The sequence below is a fragment of the Diadema antillarum genome, unplaced genomic scaffold (genome assembly GCF_040938485.1).
Source record: "Diadema antillarum isolate AM-2024a unplaced genomic scaffold, OU_Dant_1.0 seq00001184_RagTag, whole genome shotgun sequence".
NCBI lineage: Eukaryota > Metazoa > Echinodermata > Echinoidea > Diadematoida > Diadematidae > Diadema > Diadema antillarum.
The window spans coordinates 391,349-399,111 of record NW_027271984.1 but is presented as its reverse complement, the minus strand read 5'-3'; positions in this window follow the sequence as shown (position 1 = coordinate 399,111).

Below are 7,763 nucleotides of genomic sequence, written 5' to 3'. Positions count from 1 at the left end.
ACACAGTAACTTGCTTTTTATGGGATGTTGAGCAGGGAAATAGTGTTGTACAATGCATACAATAATCAAGTATTTTTGGTTTAAAATGTAGAGTTTCCCTTTTCTTGAGAATTACTATTCCTGCTTATATGGATTCAGTCCTTGTAATATACAATGTAATACAGTACAAATTGTTGTACATGTATTGTTTGAGCCAGGAATGTGGCATTATCAGGTGTATGAGTCAGAGAATCGAGTCATGGTGTTGTCATGGGAACGGGTGACTCATTGTAATATCATATCTTGCAGAGTGTGGTTCTTTTGTGGATAATTTTAACTTGGTAGATATATTGTATCACAGTATTCTCTGTGTAATTGTTAATCAGTACATTTGCAGCACATTGTACAAAGTTGTAGATTGCACATCCTCATTGCAAGGTGTATGCATTTCAGGTACCATCTTGTGGAAAAGAAACCATTGGAACTCCAATGTTTGTACTTTCAAATATCTTTATTTGAAGAATATGAATCATAGAAAATGGGCTTCTAATGGAAAGGAAGGAGAGTCTCATTTTATTTCAACCAGAACTCTTTTATGGGAACAGGGCCCAGATCTTGAATGAAGTAGCTGTTTTTTTGGTTTTTTTTTTTGTATTAAAACAAAATTGTAATGTACGTGTAGGTGTGAAATAGTGCCTTGATGATGATGTCACTTTCATTGCATAATATTGGAATAGGGAAATACTTAATAGTGGTGTGTTGTGAAAATTGGAGTGCTTTTGTAGGCAGGCTAAATCCTTCTATAATAGCGTGCACAACTGATACCCCTGCCCACTCTCTTTTTTTTTTTCCACTTTTACAATGTACTTCATATCCTTTGGCCTTATTACAGTCTTTCTTGCAAGCACAATGTCCTCTATTTCGCAAGCATTTTAAAGAGGCATTTCCAAATGCGTTTGTGATGCTAGCAGCTACTTGTAATGTACAGTGTACTGTCTGAAAGTGGATAGTGGACCCCTCAATTAACTTCCTTGTTGAGTGTTGAAGACAGGGAAGGTCATTAAAACACTGATGCTTTTACCACACTTTTTAATACACAGCAAGAAGTAGTTAGTGTGTGCTTCATATCACTGTTGCAGTCTATTAAAAATCCTGTTCACACTCATGACATGAGCAGGCTTCAACTGTTTATATTAAAGCCCTATTCACACCCATATAAATGAGCATACTTTCATATCACTATTGAAGTCTGTTGGCATCCAGTTCGCAGTCATTTGATGTGAGCATGAGCACACTTTCATGTATCACAGTTGAAGTCTAGATCAAAACCCTGTTCACACTCATTTGATGAAAAGATATAAGCACGCTTTCATGTCTCAACTGGAGTCTAGAGATTGAAACCCTGTTCACACTCATTTGAATACTTGTAAGCATATATGGGATCATTAGAGGTAATTGTGTGCGATCCACAGGGTGATACTAGCCTTTTCCTGTCTGATGAGGACGGGTGGAGATAGAAAGTGTTATGCATACATTCAATGCATGTGTGACATTTAATAGAGAGCATTGGGAACTTGTGGCATTGGTCAGTTTACCGCCAGAGAGTCATTAGTGTTGGCCTCGGTTAGGTCATCACACTTTGTTAAAAGAATGATACAGACAGTAGTTCTATTTGGACACAATGTGATGTCATGTCTTATTGTGCAGACAGAGTCATACGTGTATGGTGGCTGTGAGTAGATTTTTATCTGATAACATAATTGAAAATGAATGTGCTTTCACTCTGTATGTATGACTAACAGAGTGACTTACACAGCAACGCTTTTTTGCTGACAGTGTCAAGCAACATTTACTGAGGCAGGCAAGTGTGCTGTGTACATGATTGGAATACTTTCTTAATTCCCGGTACTAGTCGATCTCTACATTTAATTGACATCAAACATTTATTGATACAGTGTATACAGTCTTGTGCTGATAGTGCAAACCTGAATTTGGCACTCTGTATGTTGCAGTTTAATGTTTATGAATATCCTGTCTACTCATGCACACTACACCCATTTGTGCTATAAACTTTGCCATTGTGTGATCATTAGTACAAGTCGATGAGGGATTCCCAGCTCTTTTCATTTTCACCTACAGTATTTAAGCATCATAGTGAAGGAGATATGATGTACACACACACACACACACACACACAAAATAGTCTCTACATCAAGGAATCGATGTATAATATTCATCGACAGTACACTTAAAAAGGAATGTACAGTAATGCATGTGCACATAAATGACAGAAACAGGTGAATCAGACGTGTTCATGCACATGCTAGAGCAGCAAAGTTTGTAGACCTCTCTCTGTTGTACTGTACGCACAGATATAATCAGACGAGTGACCTGAGATTACATGCATAACTGTACAGCACACTTCCTGGTGGTCTGCGAATGATGAAGCTGTGGTCTGCGTATGCACATGTGCCACGCAGTTGGAAGGAAATAAAACAAGTTTGTAACACCTGGATAACATCCTGTTCCTTCAAGCACTTACGGATGTAAAAAATTATGATTTGTTTTAAAGCACCAGTTTAGACTCGGTGTAGTTACTGCTCATGAAAATGTTGGTCCATGAGATAAGATGGATAATTGTCCAAATGGCACAAGCAGGTACAACTGTGGTAAATAACAATCTGGTTCACTTTCCTTTTGAGTGCAGACTTGTAAACTTTGAACAATACAAATGTACCAAACGAATTTCTGAAGACTGTCCACACATTGCCAGCACCAAGACAGACTTTAGAAAATTACGAAGCTATCCAAGTTATTTTGTATGCGTGCTTATTTCTTTCTTTTCTTTTTTTTCTGCACACAAAATTGTAGACTTTATTCCAATGTGTATTGAAAAAATGACATCATCAACATTTTTTATGTCAACCTAAAGTAGCCCAAGTGTCTTTTTGAAACAGTTTACGCACTCGCAGACTGGCAGGTTTAAAACAATTCTTATGTGACTTGTAACTCTGACTTTGAAGGACGTGGTGCCATGCTCACCAGATGTTTAAGACCTACTCCAAGCTGCATATTTTGTTGTTGCTGTTGGTTTGTTTTATTACTATTTTTTTTTTTGTCTGTTTATACGATATCCTTTGCTTACTCCTCTGTTGCTCTACTTGCTGTTCCATCATGTGGGAAATTCGTTGCTATTGGATCGTTTCTCAATAGCCTCCCACGCTTCCCCTGGTTTTCTGACATTGATTGACATCGATTGTACAGTGTATCGCAGACATCAGCACTGGGTACAATCAGAGAGGTACAATTGTAGTACCACGATCCCTGGTACAATCGAGCTAGCTTTGAATGTGGACAGCTGTTCTCATTACGTTTCGTTGCTGTATGCAGTGGTCAAGTTAGCTTTTATTGTGTCATACCTAAATGTAAGCATAAGAAGCACACCATGAGCCTTTTATCTAAAACTTTTTTTTAATTTCTACTTCTTTGATTTTTTTTTTTCAAATTGGACGTTTTCCCCTTGAAAGTGTGCACTTTGTAGTATGCAGATTGATTCTGATTAACCAACACATGTTTTGTGCCTATTAGATATGTAACATTACATTAAAGTACATGTATGCTATCACTTGTAATACACCTAAAGCCCACCTTACACCATGTAATCAGACTGGTCGCCCAAGAGAGGTGAACCGGGTCATCATGACCAGTTGTGCGACTCGACACTGCACACTACTGGCTTCCGGCCATACTGATTTCAGTACATGATACTGTAGCGTAATTGGCTGAAAACCCATGACCAGTTGTAAAAATTTGACATGGTAAATCTCTACAACTGTCTTTAAGACCCAGTCGCACGCCTGGTAACGGGCAAGGCTGGTGACGTCACACTTCCGGTCTTCATAAGGTTGTACGACCAGTGAGTCGTGGCATAGTTGTATAAGTGTGCGGTGGCCTTAATTCACACTTGGCTAAATATGAACACCAAACAAAAATTTGATGCCTAGAGCACAATCATTTTCCTTGATAGCCCTGCTTCTGCAAGATCAGATAATCTGATTAGTGCTTTTCTCACCTTGAATTCAACAAAACAAACATTCCGATCACTCTATTCTCAGAAATTGTCCAGTACTTTTAACAGCTGATGCTTGAAGCTTTCTCCAGAACTGCTAATCACAAATACAATTCAGTTTAAAACTAGCTTCATGAGATTTTTGAAGAAGCGGCACTATATAAATACATGTACTGTAGATATGTTTTGGCAGTCATGAGTGTTTGCATTTGATAGACAAAGGAATTAAAAGGGAGAAACATTATTTTGGAGGAAAGCTGTGGCATTGAATTCACTCTGTATAGGGAAAAGCTGAATAAGACAAGCACATGATGGAAAGGGGGGAAATCAAGGTTTGGAAGGCAGCAGCTGCTTGCAAATTGAGGCTACAAGATATTGTGTAATCCAATTTAATGTCATCCTATTTTTCAGCCCGCATTTCAGTGGGAATCCAAGAAGTTGCCCACAATTCCAGCAAAGCAGGGGGCCGCATTGCAGTCACAATTGTGATAGATAGTGGCCGGAAATGACAGATAATGCGAGTCCAGCATTTGGAGTATTATGATTGGCTAATACCATAGGTGTTTAATGGGACTGATTTTGTTTTTCAGACTGGCCTTCAGATTTGCTCATGTTTTCAGCAATCAAACCCGAAGAAAGTAAATGGTATACAACTGTGCATGTAATTGGCTTCATTCATTATGCTAGAGCATAAAGTATGTACATGTTTCACCCCCATGTTTATTTGTAGAATGTACAGTGTACAATGTATTGCCATGTAGGCCTACTGCATGGTACACTGTATTTCATTTCTTTGCTTATGTTTTAGCCCCATACTTAACTCTATTGCTACTTTTTATATTTGCCTTCTGCTGTTTGTGATATTAATTATACAATGTAGTTGGGTTTGTTTTTGCATTGAGAAGTATATACCTGGATCTCCACTGTATTTTCTTTTTTTTTATACACTATGTTATGTGTAAAACTTGATTGGATATGATTCATAAAAGAGAATAGCACTTCCATAATCATATCAAACACATATGATTTGTTATGTCCCTGATAATGATGTTAATAGTAATACAGTGTTCTAGTACATTGTACTACAATAAGAATTGAAACAGTTTAGTGCCTATGATGGTGTGCTGTATGCAGTGTATGAGGCACTCACTACACAAAAGTGTACCTGTACTGGACTGTGCACATCTACAATAGAATCTCCAGGTCCATATGCGTTAATGTGTACAGAGTTGAATTGTGATATTGCAAAGGATGAGATGAATATAATGAATAGACTCTTGCTTGTACATTGGTACCTTTCTGGTTTTATACAAGGTTGTCATTATTAGTACTGTAGTTGATGTGAGAATGTGTGGTGTATGAAAGATGTGTGTGTGTGTGTGTGTGTGTGTTTGTTTGTTTGTTTGTTTTTTTGAGGGGGGGGGGGTGACAGATGTGGTGAGAGAGACAGAGAATCAAAGATACAAGAGAAGTGTATGTACAGTCAGTATACAGTGAGTGCACCCCTGTTATAACGGACATGGTTATAACGAAATTCCAGTTACAACGAAGCAAAAATTCAGGCCGCAACATTTGTTAAATTTAATCTGTTTGGTTGTAATGAAATTTTGATAGATATAACGAAAGAAAACGGCCAGTCCTGAGGACTTCGTCATAATGATAGTCCACTGTATCACTTGTACAAGAGAACCTCGTTATAATGAGCTGCTTGGGACTATTGAAATTTCCTCATATTAAGGTGCACTCCTGTTGTGAACACGGTTACGACAAAATTCCGGTTATAATGAAGGAAAAATTCAGGCCCCAATGTTATCCGCTCTCTATCTCTTTTTTTTTTTTTTTGGTCTCTATTGTTTGTTTGGTTACAACGAAAATTTGATATAACAAAAGACAACTGCCCGTCCCGAGGACTTCGTTATAACATAAAAACGTATAAAAGAGATTCATCTGGTTGGTAGTACACTGTATAAATAAAGCAAAAATTCCTGTTTTTCCAAATTATTTTTCGTTTTGTAAAAAAAAGAATAAAATCACATTATTCGTTCATAAGAGAGACAGAGAAGGAGAGGGAGAGAGAGAGAGAGAGAGAAGTTTGATGCGCTTGGAAATAGATGCAGCGTGGATAGATGAAATACACTTTTGTATAACGCTTTCAGTCGGTTGGGAGAGAGAGTGGGGGGGGGGGGGCAGGAGGAATGGATCAAACGAGAGAAGTAAAATGTACTGAGACATAGTCGATTGTAAGAGTGATATGAGAAAGGTACCTTTTAAAGAAAGGCAGAGGGGTGATGTCCTATAGGTGAGAAATCAAATTTCAACCGTAAAACGAATGTGGATTTCGGAATTGAAAGACTGATGAGCCGAACAAACTACCGGCGACAAGAAGGTGATTATGTCTAAGCAACCCGGCCGACAGAAGATGAGTGAGATGTTTACGTTTGGACATACACTGTACGAGGATGATGTGGAAAGAGAGAGTAGAATGGCTGGTAATAGGGAACGTGTTTGTCTTGAGGCATCATAATATGATACAATGTGCACCCACGGAAATTATTCTCAACAGTTCTACTTATCAAAATAGCAGTGTTTATTTGGAATGAGACATATTTATGATTGTGGTCAAGTCACATTGCGTAAATGTGTTTACAGAGTGCATAAACAAACGAATACACAGGAAACTTGCAATATTTATTCAGAAAATAAACTATTCTTTTATTCTAAAAAAAAAAAAATAGAACATTTCCCTACACTCTTAATCTGTCTTGCGGCAGTATTACAGTCTTCTCCATAATCACGTTGACTTTCATGAAACTTACAGTCAAACAAAAATGAAAGTGGTTTCTGTTAGTGTTCGTGTGTGTATGTATGTTTGTGCGGTTGAATGCATGTAACCGCATAATTACATAAGCATAATCATGCATTATAGATAACTCAATACAATGTACATGTATATTGATTGAATTGAGAAAACTAAAGAACGACGTATTGCATGAAATATGAGAATGATGATTGGGGCAGACAGGAATTATTAGAAAAAGTACAGCACACACACAGAATACACACACACACACACACACACACACACACACACACACACACACACACACACACACACACACACACACACACACACACAAAATAAAATCAGGAAACCTTTACAATGAAATGTCTTCAGCCGCCATGCCAAAGGCAATAGACCGGCTTACTAACATCAAATTTAGAGATGTATGTTTAGTCCGTTTTGAAGTATTTAGGTCTATGTAACGAGTTACATAACCTTTATATGCACACGTATAGGCCTAATACAGTTGTCACGGTTGTTGCTATACGTCGGGCAAACTACGGGCAAGCTTTCAGATTGTCAAGAAGAACCTTTATCAGAAAGTCATGCATAAAATTTGAATATAATATAAGTAAACAAGTCGATTTCGGGGCAGTTTCTCCACTTGCATTAATTGATCACGGCTTATACTGAAGTAATAAAATACATAATAGGGCCTGTGCTTATACCTTTACAATGGTTGACCATAGTATACCATATAGCGTCAACAAAAGCATGCTAATAACTAGATTCCACCTATTTACAGATGTAACTGCACTCACAGAAACAGGTTCATCACGGTTAATCACGGTACGTCACGTTGCACGGTAGTACATTGTATAAAATATATCCATAAATTTGAATACCTGGCCGACTGACTTTTGGGGTGAAGAT